The sequence below is a fragment of the Macrobrachium nipponense genome, chromosome 26, assembly GCF_015104395.2.
Source record: "Macrobrachium nipponense isolate FS-2020 chromosome 26, ASM1510439v2, whole genome shotgun sequence".
Classification (NCBI taxonomy): domain Eukaryota; kingdom Metazoa; phylum Arthropoda; class Malacostraca; order Decapoda; family Palaemonidae; genus Macrobrachium; species Macrobrachium nipponense.
This window is the reverse complement of record NC_087215.1, coordinates 7,654,796-7,674,427: the sequence shown is the minus strand read 5'-3', so window position 1 is coordinate 7,674,427 and position 19,632 is coordinate 7,654,796.

The following is a 19,632-nucleotide window of genomic DNA, read 5'->3' as shown; positions in this document are numbered from 1 at the left end:
GGTAGACATATACGTACTCACTGACCAAAATAAGGGACTCTACTATGGACGGCCTTGTTCATAGTCAGTGTCAACAAGTTCAGCAACCTCTGTTGATACGCGTGTCATACAGGTCCCGTCCACACATTGCAACGTTCAAAGAGACCTCCTTTTGATTCGGGGCCCAAAAACCGACAATTGCTGGGACGGAGGGCGAACGGAGCCTCGAACCTCGCGGGTTCGGGGTTCGGGTTCGAGGAACCGTCCACACTTGCGTTTTTGTTACAATAATCGGTTACAATACAAGGTTCGGTTCGTACGTGTGTACCCACCTTAAGCTCCCTTTTCGGGGGTGGCGAATGGAACAGCCAGACGCAAATTCCAGTAAACAGATGTTAAACCAAATACCGTCGTATCGCATCTGGCTAAAACACACTTTATAAAAATTAAAAGTATATACTGATATACTTACGTGTAATGAAGTAACATGTAGCTTCGTAGCAGAGTAGGTTTGGTCCAATAAAGTTGACATCTTGCCGTAGTGAACAGCAAGAGAAGCAATTTTCTCGCCACTGTGTCAGGTTGTTCCATTCGCCACCCCGAAAAGACAGCTTGCATTCAACGATTATAACGATATCCTATTTCGAATATTAACGGTGCAATTCGCATACAGTAAATAATTAAAACAGTTTTCAGTTGCAAATGTATACCCAGATATCCTTTTATTTTACCTAAACTACACATATAAAACTTACACATAACGTAACTATTTAAAGCCTGGGACACAGTGTTGCCATGCGCGACCACCACAGGTGGATGGACAGATGGAAAAAACGAGTATAGGTCTAGTTTCGACACCCAACTTCATGAGACAGATCTCTCTCTCTCTCTCTCTACCAGTATAATTTATGATATTGTAATGTACATCAACAAAAGTTATTTTCTATAGCTGGTTTTTCTGTTACCAAGCAACATCGCTTAACGAACCATAACCGAAAACTTCTTAATGACCGAGGTACTGAGCGTTCGTTCATTCACGCGTTTCCCACAACTCGACGAGACCGTTGAACTTTTCCCGACTGTAAGTGGGGTCATATGAAACGTGATTATGGAGATATTTTTCACTGTATCTATTACCGCGTTCTCGGCAACCAATAATGAATATTTGCAAACTTACGTTCTATGAAAGTACGCAATTAGCTATATTGGTTTTATTATTTACGTAAATTTGTCACGAAAGGTTTGATAGTGAATGATTTGTTTTCTCTGTGTATTTTATAACTTGTTCAAACTTGTCACAGAATAAATTATATTTAAATTTTTATGAAATACAGGTAATTTCTTACGTTAGGACAAAGATCACAGGGGTTCTCAGGAATAAGTCAAACTCAAACCCCCTCTCATTGTCTCTCTTCCTCTCACTAACCACTCCCCCCCCCCCTCTCTTACTACCCTCTCCCCCTTCTCTCAAGCCAAAACCGGTTTCGTCTCCCTCTCCCCTTCTATCCTACTCTTCCTCTCACTCTCTCTCTTGCTTGCACAGATACGCATACCGTTTGTGAATGGTTTGTGTATGAACTGGGAGCTTCTATCCTCCGTATGGTTGTTCTGTTGATGCCAAGCTGTTGAGCAGCCTCGGTTATTGAAACATTAACCGTAATGCAACGGAATGATCGAGATATTTAGAGATGGGGTGGCGTTTCGTTCGTCGGTGTATTCCTCCCTTTTTTACACGAGCCGGTTGGCTTGCAGGCTGCATATTTTTCCCGGCTCCCGCCTGTAGGTGGCGTCGGTCACAAGGAAAAACGTAACAATTTTCGCTAGGAAAAAAGTCGCATTAATAAGTTTTTTATTTGTTTTAACGGTAAAACTCCAGCGGCTTTGTGCTAGACACGCCGAGAAGGTGGATAAATACCAGTTTAAAATTGGTAGTCACTATCCTGTGAATTATTTCCTGACTTTTTTTTTTTTTTTTTTTTTTTTACCTGGATACTTGGCGTCATGAAGGAAGAGCTTACGTAGGATTCTGTTTGTGCTGTAAATCTTCGTGTCTTTATTTCCATTTCGACAATAGTCAGCTTTTGTATGTGTGGTAATCCTGCTTCATTCTTGGATTCGGACTTTTTAGGCATAACGATCTGAGATATATTTTTCCCATTTTTTTTTTTTTTTTTTTGCCATTTTCTGAAAATGAGTGTTTTTCTCGCCATGCATTTAAATAATGCTGTCCAGTGAGGAATGATATTCTAACGAGATATAGCGCAAAAAAAAGAAGAAGAAGAAGACAAATTTAAATAAACAAAGGCAAGCGATACTTGAGCAAAAACGGCATCCAATACCATCCCAACTAGCTTCTCTAAAACTTTTTTTCTCTCTCTCTCTCTCAGAATGAGGAACATCAATAATCCCCTTCCGATATGATTTATGAAATTGGGCGGACACGTTCAGATGGAAGAAAATCTTCTCTTGATTCATGACGAGAAGTTTCCGATACTTCGATGTACGATACATCACTAGTCTCATTTCTGAATATAGGTACTCAAGTTAATTGAAGTTAAATCTTTTTTTCGAAGGGAAGGATTTGGCCAAGAAATTAAATTAATTTATCTTCATGGGGAAAATAATTTGGAAACGGAGATCTAATATATATTATATATATATATATATATATATTATATATATATATATATATATATATATATATATATGTGTGTGTGTGTGTGTGTGTGTGTGTGTGTGTGTGTATAAATACATATACATACATATATATATATATATATATAATATATATATATATATATAGATAGATAGATAGATAGATAGGTAGATAGTTGTTCTTCAGAGTATTAAGAGAGAAGTAAGCCCTTTCCTTATTCCCAAGTTAAGAAGCGACTGGGTTGGACGGTGGGGCGGGGTTGGGGGGATTAAGGGAGGGAAAGAATTTCAATTGACCTTATGGATATAATGACAAAATTAAGGTAACGAAATAAATAAACTTAAACGAAGTGGATATTTTGGCGTTTCACAACAGGCTACGTATTTGACTATTTAGCCGTCATTTCTGGTGCCCATGGGCAGTCGATTACAAGGTATATAGAATTCTTTATACCTTGGTCGATTACTGCCGCACATGTCGTCATCACGATTGTACCCGAAGTTTTGCGCGCAATTTAAAACTAGCAAGCAGCAACGTCGTCGTCATTTTGACTCGTACTACTGTTCGAGAGAGATGTTTCTCTCCAAGGTATATAATATACCTTGGTTCTCTCGTTTTGCTAAATACCACCCCGTGCTGGCTTGCCGGTTCACGGCCAATTTACGCCAAAACCGGTAAAATGTCTGTCTAATTCCGGCAAAATTGCGTGTGGTCTTGCCAGTTCAAGGCTTTATAACGAAAGCAGGCAAAACGAAACACTGCGCGCATCCCGTTTACATGCAACTAGATATCAAACCAAATTCCGAAAAATAATCGATTGCGCATGCGCACCGGAAATGCCGGCTAAATTGTCAAATACATAGCCTGTTGTGACATGGCAAAATATCCACTGCCAAAGTTAAAATTTCTCGTTAAGAGAAAAAATATAGACTGATTATAGCCGACGTCGTGAAATAAAATAGTAGCTAGGCTAAAACCACCAACAATCGTACAACCACAATTACATAATCAATGTTTGTAATAAATGATGATTGTCGAACTGCGAAAACTGACATATTGACAAGGAATATATTCAGAAAACAACCTTAGAATGACATGACATGTGGACATTGTATCAAAGCAAATGAACCATCATATATTCAGTAGGAAATGTGATTAAATTGTTAACTGAGAAAACAAACGGAAGGAAAAAAAGGCTAAATTCACGTTTTCATCGAAAAGTTTTCCCAATGGTTTCTGTTGGCAACAGAAAACCGGTTTGGAGTAATGACTACCCAACTAGGGGAAATCCTGACGGAAACAGTTTCATTTAGGGCTAAAACTACACAGAAAAAAAAATTGCATAAAAACGCATAGGAAAGTCATATTTCTCAGTAATATACAGTCAAGGCTCAAACCAACCTTCCTAGACCAACTAACTAGGGGCGCCATGTCTACACCCATCATGGTGGTAACGTAACCTACTATGAGATTCAGGGTCTCTGTAACACGGTTTTTTGGACTTTGCTCCTTGTCAAAGCATCGGATGTAGCTGAAAGTTGACATATGTATATTTTACAACCACACACAAATTTTGTCAGCATTATCAATAACCTAAACCCTATAGTTTTAATTTTTATAGAGTAAAAATGAGCCGACGCCATGGCCAATGATTACGAGCCAAGAGTCGAAAAACATTCATTACGTAAGCAAGGTAAACACGCCTTTTGACGAAATGTTGCCCCGCCCATCCACCAGGCAGAAACTCCATCGCCTCTGAAACCCAAAGACTTTATGAATGGCGGAACGATGCATAGATGTGGGTGGGGTATCAATGCTAGCGTAGTAATACTACTGTAGCAGTAGGTGCCGCAACAGTATAGCAGTAATATACATGAATTAAACGTTTAGGCCAACTGCTGGGATCCTTGAGGATTATTTAGCACCTCTTACAACTACTCGAGAAATTAGTTTTTATAGACAGATGTTAAATTTTCTAATCCAACTGTGCCCATGGTAGCCTTCAGTGTTATCCTGAATTATAACGAGGCGAAAGTGGGTGGAGCCTCATGAAGTCATCATTCTGACGATAATTATTGGTGAAGGTTTAAAGCCAATATACGGTAGTACCGGCTGTTTTTTTTTTCAGTAAATAGGTAAATAGCCAATAAATAAAAATTGCTTGACATTGGATATAGCAGTTATCAAATCAAGCTTGTCTACTATGTTTTTGAAAATTACCATTCTATTCCCTACATCTTGTCAAATCTGATTGTTACCTGTAAAAGTAGACTGTAATTTCTTAGGAAACCTATTTTGGGAGTTAGACTAATAATCGTAGTGTTTTTGTATTTAATAACATATTTTGTTGGTTTGTTCATTATGACAATTATCAGTGGAGAAGTTCCAGAGTTCATAAAGGTGTACTGCTTTGCTTGTATTTAAATTTGTATGTCATTGTTGCCAGAGGTTTAGCCTTCGTTACGTACAGCCAATCATCCACGAGAAAGAGGGAAGAAATGCCGTCATAAGTTACGTAACGAGTGCGTTCGAAACCTTTTCTCTGAGTAAGTTGGCCCGTCTTCAAAATATGTCACTTTTACATTATAATTACCAAATTTATTCAACCTACGTAATGCAGAATACAGTCAAAATTTATGTGTAGATATAATATGTATTCTGAATAAGCGTTATATTTTATGAAATGCATAGATAAAAAGTTATTGCGAAAAAACCGTGTTACTGAGGCCCTGAATCTCATAGTAGGTCTAAATTGTGTGAATTACACATCCTGATTGGGCTTACTACTTATCAGAACGAAAATTAACTCTCAGTTTCACAAGGAAGGGAGGTCACAAACTTTAGTAAACATATTTACAAGGCTTTGCACATTACATTTTAAAACGCTACAATATTCGATTACTCACACGTGTGCGAGTCACGCAGTAGTCATGGTTGAAACGGTAAACAGGTAACCTTGGCGGAGGAATACATAAAGTGGTGGTTTATAATTGTTAAACGATGGGGAAGTTAACAAAAAAGTTTATTTGGCATTTTCAACGATTTCGTCCCAGAAGTTTAGTTACTATTAATTTTCATTGCATCATTTTTTTTCCATTTAAGTGAGATTTGTAAACATTGGTCTAAGAAACTATCATTCCTGTAACGCTTACAATTTTGACTTCCACAGATTTGTCGTGAATTATGTATTTCTTGAGTATTTTTGGTACATAATTATTAATCTGTTTGTTGTGGATAGTTAAAACATATAGTAATTGTATGTATATATATATATGTATATATATATATATATATATATATATATATATATATTACTGTTGTATAAACAGTGTTAAGGTCACTAGGTCTAAGTTCGACACCCAACTCCATGATACAGATCTCTCTCTCTCTCTCTACTCCTCATCTCTCTCTCCTCTCTCTCTCATCTTTACCCAGTATAATTTGTGATGTACATCAACAAAAAGGTTATTTTCATAGATGTTTTTTCGGTTACCAAGCAACATCGCTTAACGAAACCATAACCGTAAGCTTAAATTAAAATCGAGGTACAGAGCGTTCGTTCATTCAAGCGTTTCCACAGTCTCGACGGAGCGGACCGGTGAACTTTTCCCGCCTATAAGTGGGGCATATGAGACGTGATTATGGAGAACTTTTCTACTGTTTATCCATTACCGCGTTCTCGACAACCAATAATGAATATTTGCAAACTTGCGTTGTATGAAAGTACGCAGTTAGCTATGTTGGTTATATCTTTACGTAAATTTGTCATGGAAGGTTTGATAGTGAATTATTTGTTCTCTGTATATTTTATAACTTGTTTAAACTTGTCTCAGAATAAATTATATTTTGATTTTTATGGAATATAGGAAATTTCTTACGTTAGGTCTAAGTTCACAGGGCAACTCTGAAATTTTTTTCTCCTTTATTTAAAAAAAAAATAACTTTAAAGGTCACTTTACAACACAATACCTATACTACAAATATGTAATTTATGTACAGAATCAACAAATATAGTTATATCTTTTATAGCTTAACATACTCGAATTTAGTTATGTACCATATACATAATAAGTCAAACTCAAACCCCCTCTCATTGTCTCTCTTCCTCTCCCTACCCTCTCTCCACCCTTCTCTCCCTCTCCCCCCTTCTCTCAAGTCATAACCGGTTTTGTGTCCCTCCCCTCTCTACCTACTCTCTCTCTCTCTTGCACAGATACGCATACCGTTTGTGAATGGTTTGTGTATGAACTAGAAGCTTCCATCCTCCATATGGTTGTTCTGTTAATGCCAAGCTGTTGAGCAGCGTCGGTTATTGAAACATTAACCGTAATGCAACGGAACAATCGAGATATTTAGAGATGGGGTGGCGTGCGTTCGTCGGTGTGGTTCCTGTAGGTGGCTACGGTCACAAGGAAAAAACGTAACAATTTTAGCTAGGAAAAAAGTCCCATTAATTTACAGTCTTTTATTTTTTTTTCTCTTTACGGTAATCCACAACGGGGTTGCGTTAGACACGCCGCAAAGGTGGATAAATAACGGGTTGAAATTGGGAGTCACTATCCTGTGACTTTTTTGTTCTTAACCTGGATTCTTGGCGTCATGAAGGAAGAGCTTACGTAGGATTCTGCTTGTGCTGTAATTCTTCGTGTCTTTATTTCCATTTTGACAATAGATCAGCCTTTGTATGTGTTGGTAATCCTGCTTCATTCGTGGATTCAGACTTTTTAGTCACAGCGATCTGAGATCTATTTTTCCCATTCTTTTGTTGTGCATTTTTATGAAAATGAGTATTTTTCTTGTCATGCATTTAGATAAGGCTGTCCTGTTATGAATGATATTTCAATGAGATATAGGGCCAAAAAAATGACTTAATTTAGATAAACAAAGGCAAGCGGCACTTGAGCAAAAACGGCATCCAATACCATCACAGCCTAGCTTCGCTGAAACTTTTTTCTTTCAGAATGGGGGAACATCGATAATACTCTCCCGATATGATTTATGAAATTGATCGGACACGTTCAGATGGAAGAAAATCCTTTCTTGATTCATGACGGAAGTTTCCGATACTTCGATGTACGATACATCACTAGTCCTCATTTCTGAATATAGGTACTCAAGTTAACTGGAATTGATATATTTGGTCAAGAAATTAAATTAGTTTATCTTGATGGGGAAAATAATTCGAAAACGGATATCTAATATATATATATATATATATATATATATATATGAATAATTATCACATCGAACCGTGATTCATTTATATATCATTCGAGCTACAAATGTCCTTTAATATCTAAATTCGCTCTTTACCTCGGAATTGATATATTTTCATATATGTACCGAAGGGGAATTTTTTAGTTGATAATAATATATCAATTCCGAGGTAAAGAGCGAATTTAGATATTAAAGGACATTTGTAGCGCATAAAGTTCTGGAAGCGCACGAAATAAAACTCATCGCATCATCCCATAGAAGGCTCTACCTGACTCCTCCCCTCGACTCGCTCAGAGAGAAAGAAGCTCTGAGAGGATTATAAACCAAGGTCGTTCCGGTTTATCTTCTGGATGAGAGAACAGGAGAGGAGAGATTGAATCTCCTTATCCGGTTTCTTTCTTACCAAAAGAGAAGTTATCTGAAAGTGATGCTTTAAGGTTTTCAGAAAGAAGGTTGGTTTGGATGAAGGCTGCCTCATGCCAGCGTGGTCTTTTGCTTAGCGCTAAGGCAGTTACTGAGAGTAGTAAGATGTGAGAGGGTTTAGGATGCGTGATGTGGACCGTTGGGCTCGGCCATAACAAACAGAAGCTGATGTTTCAAAAGAGGTAGAAAGGTGTTCCTTTGAGGTCATAAGTTCCCATTAATTAGTTGGCTTGCTGGTTGTTTGTCGATTAACGTGGCTGTATGCCAACACGGAGTTTTTTTTGATTCCCATGAAACGACCGTCCCGAGCTTCATATTCATAAACGAAAATGGCAAAGCCACCTCAGTGGCTGTGATCGGGTATGGTCTGGAGCCTGCCAAATCGGTGGCGTGTGAGTTCGATTCTCGGTTATTCCACTGAGGTGTGAGAGATGTGTATTTCTGATTATAGAAGTTCACTCTCGACGTGGTTTCGGAAGTCACGGAAAGCAGTTTGGTCTCCCATTGCTGAATAACCGCTGGTTCCATGCAACGTAGAACAAACAAGCAAACAAACAAAATGGCAAAGCCTTTGTGTTCTACCTCCAAGATGGATGAATCACCGACGGAGACTCAAAACCGACTGAAGACCTCCATCTTTCACTTGACTCTTTCCGCAGCATCTTTCGAAAACATTCGTCTCGGTTCAGTATCAGAAGTGATTTATCTGTATTTACATATTGAACGACTTATCCACGATGCGTCGTAGATCACGGATTCCAGACTGATAAATCTCCAGGCGGATTTTTCTTCCATCTGCAGAACGCGCCGTCTCTCTCTCTCTCTCTCTCTCTCTCTCTCTCTCTCTCTCGACGGGTTTTCACAAATCGTTTTCAGAGTTAACTAAAGTTTCCCCGTTTTGAGAAAAACTTGAAAGGAGATGAACTTGGATAATAATTTACCATGGCGTCCACGAAAGCCATCAGGTTTTATTTCTCTTTTTTTATATTTTACTAGTATTCTCTCTCTCTCTCTCTCTCTCTCTCTCTCTCTACTCTCTCTCTCTCTCTCTCATGCGTGTATATAGATAGATATAGATATTCACTTAATAACACGCGTGAACTTTTCACAAAGTCTTTGCAAAACATAATTTCCTTGGAGTCTGTCCAGTTAATACCATGATGACTCTTATTCTTGTGTACAAATAATGCAGTTGACATATTACCAGTTCTTTCATTATATTTGTGTTGTTTTAATCGAACTGCCAATGTCTTTCCACTTTGTCCTACGTACGTTTTATTACAATTTTTACACGGAATCTTATAAGCACACCCTGTTCCATTTCCAGGTGAATTTCTAATCAGCAAGTTTCCAACAGTTCTTAACGTTTGAACACAACATTAATACCTAGTGGCTTGACTTGTCTCGGGATGTTATCAAAGCAAGTATGAAAAGGAAGCACTAAAAATTTGTGTGTGTGTGTGTGTGCGTGTCAGTATAACTGAATCACGAAAATTTGGAAACCTGATGAATATATGAATAAAGGTAGAAGCCACGAAAGAAAGTGAAACAATGGAGTATGCTCCGAGATCTTTCTACTTAATGGTCCTTTATTAGCAGACCTTATATATATATATCATAGTACCTATATATATATATATATATATATATATATAGGGCTGCTTTATATATATATATATATATATATATATATATATATATATATATATATATATATATATAGGAACTCTGCTAAGTAAAGGACCCTTAAGTAGAAAGATCTCGCAGCATACTCCATTGTTTCACTTTCTTTCGTGGCTTCTACCTTTATTCATATATTCATCAGTTTCCAAATTTTCGTGATTCAGTTATACTGACACGCACACACACACACACACAAATTTTTAGTGCTTCCTTTCCATACTTGCTTTGATACATCCCGAGACAAGTCAAGCCACTAGGTATTAATGTTGTGTTCCAACGTTAAGAACTGTTGGAAACTTGCTGATTAGAAATTCACCTGGAAATGGAACAGGATGTGCTTATAAGATTCCGTGTAAAAATTGTAATAAAAAACGTACGTAGGACAACGTGGAAAGACATTGGCAGTTCGATTAAAACAACACAAATATAATGAAAGAACTGGTAATATGTCAACTGCATTATTTGTACACAAGAATAAGAGTCATCATGGTATTAACTGGACAGACTATATATATATATTATATATATATATATCTATATATATACTATATATATATATATATATATATATATATAATATATATATTATATATATATATACGTGTGTGTGTGTATTATTTATTTATTTATTTATTTATTTATTTATTTATTTATTTATTTCCCTTCTGTCTTTACTGACGGCATTTTCCCAATAACGACTCTTTAGGGATGGTATCTCCGTCCATGGAAAACACCTAAAACAATTTTTTTTTCTCCATTTCCTTGGGTGTCTTTGGATCTTAAACACTCTCCGAACTTCTGGCCGTGTCTTAATGTTTACTAATTACAAAAGTTTCTTAGGCCATTTAAAAACTTTCACTGCGATACCCTATTAAACGGTTAAAGATGTCTTCGCCTTTGAAATAGAGTTTCTAGATGTTCATGTGAATGTGTGTGTGTGTGTGTGTGTGTGTGTTGTGAGAGAGAGAGAGAGAGAGACAGAGAGAGAGAGAGAGAGAGAGAGAATGGTGGGTTGGGAGAAAGTCACTTTCTGCGAGTGTAAATTGTAGAGTTTAATTGGTTGAGAGGGAGAGAGACAGAGAGAGAGAAACGTCCAGATAAGGTATACAGTATGTAATACTTTTAAGTCTTGAAGAGAGGAAGAGAGATTTGCTTCAACATTAGTCATCAAGTTTCTAAGAGATGAAGACATAGAAATGAAAAATCCGATTCATTTATCATAATATGCGTAAAAGAGAAAATGAGCTGTAGAGAGGAGATTGAGATCTGGGTGGGTTTTTTGGTGTTTAGGGATTGGGGGGAGTGGGTGGAGCCAATTGTTAGTCCTCCTCTTAGTGTCCACACAAAAGGATTCATTTTAGCTCCTTTGGAGCTCACTCCTTGTAATCTTGGCTGGGAATTAAATGCTCTGGACTCCCTTAGGCAACTATTCACACGTTCAAGCAAAACTTCCCGTTTTCTTTTCACGGAGAGAAAGAGAGAGGGGGGGGGGGGAGGCGGGTTAGGTGGGAGGATATCAAGCTACACTGATAAAGTCAGATACACAAATGCTGGAATATTCTAAAACACAAAACAGATTTATTATTCAGAAAATAATAGTTGACGATCTTTGCATATATTTCTTGAGCTGTCCAGCCCCGCCAATCCCTCTTTCGCCCACCAACCAATTTAAAAAAAGAGTTGGGGGGAGGGGCAAGAATTTAATTAAATGCATAAGAAACAACGTTATTAATCCAAACTTGGACGTCCCCCTCCTCTAGAAGCATCCAGGTCCTCAAAATAAATGAATAAGTAAGATACAGAGCTGGTCGACAATAAGATACTATTCGTTTATTCCCGTTGTGTGTGGCCTGTTTTTAATGACGTTACGGCCGCGTTCGTTAACGGAAAACAGTCATCGAATCGTTGGAATACCTTTATTTCCATTATTAACATATTCATACGAAAGCATTTGTGCTATTATGCGTTTGTGAGGTGTTAGGAATCTTCCAAAGACGTAGCGAGAGAGAAGTAATAATACTATTGATAATTAAAAAAATACCCCTCATAGCTCGAGTCTACAAATGTACATATATTTAAATTTAAAACTTTAAGGATAGCTTTCGGGAATCCCTAAAGTTTTAAATGAAAAAACATATGTACATTTACGTAACTGTGGATTTGTTTCTCCGTTATTAATAATGATAATAATATTGATAAAGTTCCTGTTGGACAGCAACAGGTCAGTGTTCATGTTTTGGTAATAATAATAATTAATACTAATAATAATAATAATAATAATAATAATAATAATAATAATAATAATAATACCATAAGCACTGGTCTATTAATCAAAAGGCTGAATAAAAAAAAAAATAAAATAAAACCCTGTCAGTGACCATCTTGAAAGATGGCGAAAAATCTTGTCGGGTGAATGTGCCGGGGGTGGGGGGGGGGGGGGGGGGGGAAGTGAGAAAACTTGCAACGAAAACTCATTAATTGAAGAAATCTTTTCCGGGAGAGATTGCAATGGGAGAAGTTCGTTACCAGCCACGAGTCGCCTCGAATAAGAAGAACAAAGTTTACGGAGAATGTCCGAGATTCGATCGATTTCTTAAGAGAAAAATGTACCTTCAGTGATCTGGGTTGCAGGATGACTGGAGATTGCATTCCCAAGTGTGTCACTTGCTGATCCATCAGCTGTGTTGTGGATACTGGCATATCTCCTGGGGACAAGGGTGTCACTTTTGTTTACATAAACAAATCGTTTAATTCGTCTACGTATCATTAAACTGACACCGAAATAACTCGCTATGAAATCACTGGGTTTAGACGTTCCGTATGTTTTAGAAAAGTAAATGAAAAGTTAAATGGTTGTCGGAAAGAGGGAAGGGCGGAATTTTAATGGCGAGGCAGGGAGGTGTCAAGGGCGGGGGGGGGGGGGGGGGGTGGGGGGGGGGGGGGGGGTCAGTCATAGAGGGGTGGAATAGTATAGGAGTAGGAGTGGCAGTAGAAGCATAGTAGTAGAAGACCACTCCAGATGGCGTTATTTCCCAAAGACGCTGAGAGTCCCGCTGAACAGATTGTAACTTAAGGAAAAGTTTATTGTGCATTAATATACATATACATACATACATACACACATACATATATATTTATATATATGGATGTCTTTTTACTGTAATACAACAGTATAATATGAAGATAAAAGGCCCGTAAAACACTATTTTAACGTTGTAATGTTTTAAGAAATTTGCATAATTTTTCTACAGAATTAGTTCCTCGTTGGACGAGTGGATTTTTTCGCGCCTCGGCTACCAAGTCCAAGGGTTCCGAAGTTTCGATTTTCGGTTCGACAAACGCGGAATCAGAGGAATTTGTTTCTGGTGATAGAAATTCATTTCTCGATATAATGTGGTTCGGATCCCACAATAAGCTGTAGGTCCCGTTGCTAGGTGACCAATTGGTTCCTAGCCACGTCAAAATCTAATCCTTCGGGCCATCCCTAAGAGAGCTGATAATTAGCTCAGTGGTCTGGTAAAACTAGGATATACTTCACTTTTTCTACATAATGATACGCAGGGTTTTGCTGTGTGTGGATCCAGTTTATATTATATATATAATATATATATATATGTATATATATAATATATATATATATATATATATATATATATATATATATATATATATATATATGAAACGAATCTAGAAACGAGTAAGTATGAGTAGCCAAAATCGTTTCTTGCGAACGAACCTCCCTATTCGCCTCCCAACTCAAAAATCGGAAGGAAAAATGGTAACAAAAGCTTTGCATTCACGACTGCAAAAATAGACGAGAAAAGTAAAACTCGTCGATTTCGGAAAAAGAACGTTGCAATGTCGACTGTTTTTATTTTCTTCTGTTTTTATTTGTCCTTTTCTTTTTGTCGAATTTCTCCTTCCGGTACCCAACGAGTAAACACGGTGTTTTGAACGGCCCCTGGTTTGGTCGGAGTCGAAGGAATGTGATTTTCTGAGTGGTAGGATATTGCAGTCTCCACGAACAATTCGCAAATGAACAACTTTACATAATACAATCATTTTTATAGCAAAATGGGAAAGGACAGATTTAGTGGCGTTCCAGCTCGTAGAGCAGTAACCATGGTTAAATCAGCAATGGAAAACTATACCACTAAAATTAAGTTAAGTCTATCATAGTTTAACCAGAACCACTGAGCTGATTAACAGCTCTCCCTCCTGGGCTGGCCCGAAGCTATTAGACTCTGATATTCTTACGTGGCTAGAAACCAATCGGTTACCTAGCACGGGACCTACAGCTTATTGTGGGATCCGAACCACAAGCATTAAACTTTATATATTTACTTTTCTGAACCGTATTGAACTTCTACGAGTAAGCCCAGTCAGCTCATAGTGGGTTATTTCGGTGTCAATTTGATAATACTAGACTAGACGAATTAAACGGTTTGTTTATGTAAACAAAAGTAAGGCTTTCCTTACAGAACCTGTAACTTTGTCGGCTGTATTGTAGAACCTTGTTAGTGCACTGTCAAGGTGGATGATCTGCGAATGATATAGGAGGGTTTGGGGGATGGGCGGGGGCGGATGTTGCTGGAGGAAGATATCGTGAATTGAGATGGTTTTATACAGACACAGACACACACACACACACACACACACACACACACACATATATATATATATATATATATATATATATATATATATATATATATATATATATATATAACATACATCGAGGGTGGAACCTCGGTAATACATATACACTATATATATATATATATATATATATATATATATATATATATATATATATATATATATATATATATATATATATATATATATATATATATATATATATATATATATATATATATATATATATATATATATATATATATATATATTATAAGTGGTGCTTGTGTCTGTGTGTAATATACGTATATTAATATACATACTACATCGACCAGGTATATCCAGGTATGTGTTTGTATGTGCGGTGTGTCTGTTCTAATTTGAACACTATATGCATTTTTTTTCTAATTTAAACACTTTATGCATTTTTTCCTAATTCAAACACTATATGCATTTTTTGTCCTAATTTAAATACTATATGCATTTTCTTTTTCTAATTTGAACACTGTATGCTTTTCTTTTTTACCACTAGGAACGTTGGAGGCTACAGGCAGCCACCCACCATTTCCTCTTCAGAGTATTTTTATTTTATTTATTTTTGAGCGATCAAACTCAGCGTCCATATGATGCCACTGTTGTATATTTGACATTCCTTTTTTTTTTCTTCCAGTTTTTATCTGCAATTTTTTTCTTCTATGGCGTTCTCCTGTACGCCACATCTGTTTTGCAGTAATCGTATTAATTATTTTCTGTATTTTTTTTTTTATTATTATTTTTTTTTTTTTTTTTTTTTTTTTTTTTTTTTTTTGTTTTTTTTTTTTCCTTTTTTTTTTTTGTCTCGGTAATTTGGGGAATTATGTGTTTTTGTGGCGTGGATTTCATTAGCATCTTTTATAGTTTTCATTTTTCATTAAGGAACATTCGAATAATTTTGACTTGATTTTTGTGTAGATAGTACCAGTGTTATATATTTTTTCTTATTTTATAAAAGTTGAAATCGCCAGCATAAAATTTTTTTTTTGGGGGGAGGGGGCGTGTGGGGCGGGGACCGGGTAGGCATAACACCTAAAGAGAAGAAACTTTCGAAAATTAGCTTTAGCTTCGTTATTGCGATTCAGCAAAAAAAAAAAAAAAAACGGACAAAAATAAATAAATAATAAATAAATAAATAAATAAAAACAATTGAACTATTGTAAAAGAATAACGGTAACTACGGGAAGACTCGTTACGAACGCTATCAGTATATGCAATATGTTGGATTTATCATTGTTCATTGGAAGATGGTTTGCACACTTGTGGATAGATGGCGCTGGGTGGTTCTACTGGTCCATTGTAGCAAATGGGAAAGTTAATTTATGTTATTAAATGTTATTTAAGAAATTTCAGTAATAAGCATTTCAGAGCTGTAAGGTGACGACGCTCATGTATTCCATTCTGAAATAAGAGATTCAGAAACGTTCAGAAGCAGATGCGTAAAAATTAACACCTTATGATTTCTCACCCATCAGTTTTGCTGTCTGAAATGTCTCCCCTCGTCAAGCGCTGATGAAAGGGGATCGCATTTCCCATTTCCCATTGACCAACTTGGAATTCGATTGTAACAAAATCTTCCATCTTTAATTCACAATCTTTGACGACAGACATTAAAATTCATCAATGAATGATGACTGACAACTTCAACCGACATATCCCTTCGACGTCATTAGCGAATGGTTAAAATCGCTCTGCGTTTCCCCTCACTTGGCTGGTTTCTTTCCCCTGACCTCTGGAAACACGGGAGACAGGAATCGCTATCGTCAAAAAAAAAAAATGTCACATTATTGCGCGTCCGAAATATTGTTCTCTCAAAGAAGCTCACTTTTAAGACCCTCTCTCTCCTCTCTCTCTCTCCCTCTCCCCTCCGATCTCTCTCTCTCTCTCCTCTCTCCTCTCTCTTCTTCTCTTCTCTCTCTCTCTCTCTTAACTGATAACAGAGTTCGTGTCCTAGATTTAAGCATCTAGAAGCCTGCTGCATTACCTGTTTCCACAGGCGGATCTTATTCCATATATAAATTGATGTATAAGCTTTCATGATCAAGCTTTCCGATCTCACGTAAGGTTCCAGGAAAGTTAATTCCAGAATCATCCTCCAGGAGATAGGACGTACGGATACAATGATATAGAAGCATGAGCTCTACACAAAACTTAATAGCGCTGTTTTTATATTTTTGTAAACAACATTAAACTGTTTTATTTTTTTTTATATCAGCAGCGGGTGACTCCCGAGGAAACATAGGGCAACAACCATTGCAAGATTCAAACCCTTGCAACATTATTCGCTTCATACAAATATAGAATCTAAGAGTGCAGTTACTGTGTGTAATTATGGTGAAGAGTTGCTCTCAAGAAGTCCTCCCCCCCCCCCCCCTTAGCCTTTTTGCTCATAGATGTCTTATAATGGCGAGAATGTGTTTTTTTAACCAATGCTTTGTGGGGGGGGCACTCCATACAAGATATATTTTCAAAATATCTCGCTTCCGCTATAAAGAATAATTTTTCATTGTATCGTTTGTCATAGTATTAGCATTTTGATGGTGGAAGATTTGAGATGCAATTAACGATAACGTTTTTGTAGCAGAGAGTTCCGAGATATACCTAGTTAACCCTTTGCGAGTTACCACCTCTAGGGAGCCCAACTTGTCATATAGACTAGAATCAGTACGAAAAAAAAAAATTGTTTCAAGCGATGCGATAGCAATATTCGAAAAAAAAAGTTTATGGATATTGGTGATGTCGTTAGAGATAGGAGCGTAGCTATTAACGAATAAGTATTTTCTCATAATAGAATAAGAGTCTGCAGGCTACCTGAAAAGAAACGTCAAATGAAGCGCCTTCATAGAAATCAAATAGATACAATATTTTTAAAGGATTAATTTAAAAGCAATACGACGGGACGTCTCAGAACAGAACCAGAATCCATCATCAATATGTCTGATATATATCCTTTATAATTAAGTCAATAACTTCCAGAGGTAGCGAGACCTTTCCCAGTGTTTGCTTTTTGGAGTATTGACAGGCATTACCCTCCCACATGTCTATAGGAACTCCGGACAAATCAATTCCCGTTACACGTGAAGGCACTTCATCTCAGCCCAGGCAGGCTTCCGGTATCCAAACATACTCTAGTTCTCTCTCTCTCTCTCTCTCTCTCTCTCTCTCTCTCTCTCTCTCTCTCTCTCTCTCTCTCACCTCGAGAACGGAGGTCTTTACGGCATCGAAATATGGGATAAGACATTTGCACTGTGTTGCTTTGGTGGGTTCTATCTATGGACAAAACATTTGGTGTTTCGTAATTAGACGATTCCAGACTTTATCCAGACTTTATATATTACTTTTAATTAGAAACAGCAGTGATTAATTCGTGTGGATAACATTACTTTTAATTAGAAACAGCATTGATTAATTCATGTGGATAACATTCCTTTTAATTACAAACAGCATTGATTAATTCATGTGGATAACATTACCTTTAATTAGAAACAGCATTGATTAATTCATGTGGATAACATTACTTTTAATTACAAACAGCATTGATTAATTCATGTGGATAACATTACCTTTAATTAGAAACAGCATTGATTAACTTCATGTGGTATAACATTACTTTAATTAAAACAAAAGCATTGATTATTCACGCATTTATTAATTCATGTGGATAACATTACTTTTTAATAGAAAACAGCATTGATCAATTCATTGTGGATAACCATTACATTTAATTAGAAGTAGCACTGATTAATTTATGTGGATAACATTTTAGAATACAGTATTTACAGAAAAAAGAATAAAGTGTATGAATAACTGCCTTTTCTCAACAAAAATAATTCACTTTCTTTATCACTCTTTGCAAAGCTAGATTTCCATGAACTCCCCCACTGTATGGTGAGTGAAAGTTGATGAAACCTCCCGTGCATTTGCAATTGCTCATTAATGATAATTACAAGTGGAATAACAAGCCATCATTCGGAATTTTCCTCTCGAATTCCTGTACAAATGGAAAAACCGTATTCGGCTTCTCCCCTCTCTCCTCTCCTCAGTCTTTCCCCTTTTTCCCCTCGAAGACGGAGAGGGGTCTGGCAATGTCACTACCAACATAAAATGACTTTCGATTCACGTATCTAACAGGTATTGCCCCCAATTTTGCCAAATGAAATCGATAACCAACCCTATTGATATTATTGGGAAAGTCCATACAGTTGCAGCCGACTCACACTGTGGAATGTTACCACTTACGGAGACACACAATATATATATATATATATATATATATATATATATATATATATATATATATATATATATAAAAGATGATGCCACGACGGAAACGAAACGAAGGAGTACTGCAAGGCCTTTTGACTCAATGTCCTTTCCTGTAAACGACATTGAGGCTGCTTTTGAAGCAAGAGCCCGTGCCTGCTTGCTGCTGGTTTAATCTGAAAGTTTCTTGTCGAGATTGGAAATAGCACATTATCAAGATTATCAGTAATATAATTATCCCATTTCAGCATTTTTGCAATTAAATGTGAACACACCCATACTTTTTTTCTCCTATGTGATTGCTTGAGAGTTTGGGTCACAGTTCTAGCACTCAAAATCTGGCTGTAAACAGTGTGAGCCCTTCAAAGGAAAATATCTTTTTTTTCCCTCGTTTCGTTTGTAACAAAAAGTTCATCCATTCTCCGTTCGCTCTGATCAAGTTCTGTACAACTTTCATTTTGAGCTAACAGAGCCAGAAAAGGCGACACCAGTTCTTTTAACTAACCCTTCGCCCTCTCTCTCTCTCTCTCTCTCTCTCTCTCTCTCTCTCTACTCAACGGACATTCTCAAGAATATTGGTAAGATACGTCGTCTTTTTTTTTTTTTTTTTTTTTATTTTTACGATAAATAACATCGCGAATAGTAAGAGATCTGGATGCACTGTCTTTGTTGACAATCTGCGGCTTTTGACTTTTAGTAAGTAGTATGATTCAAAAATAATCTTCAGCATTGGTCTTCCT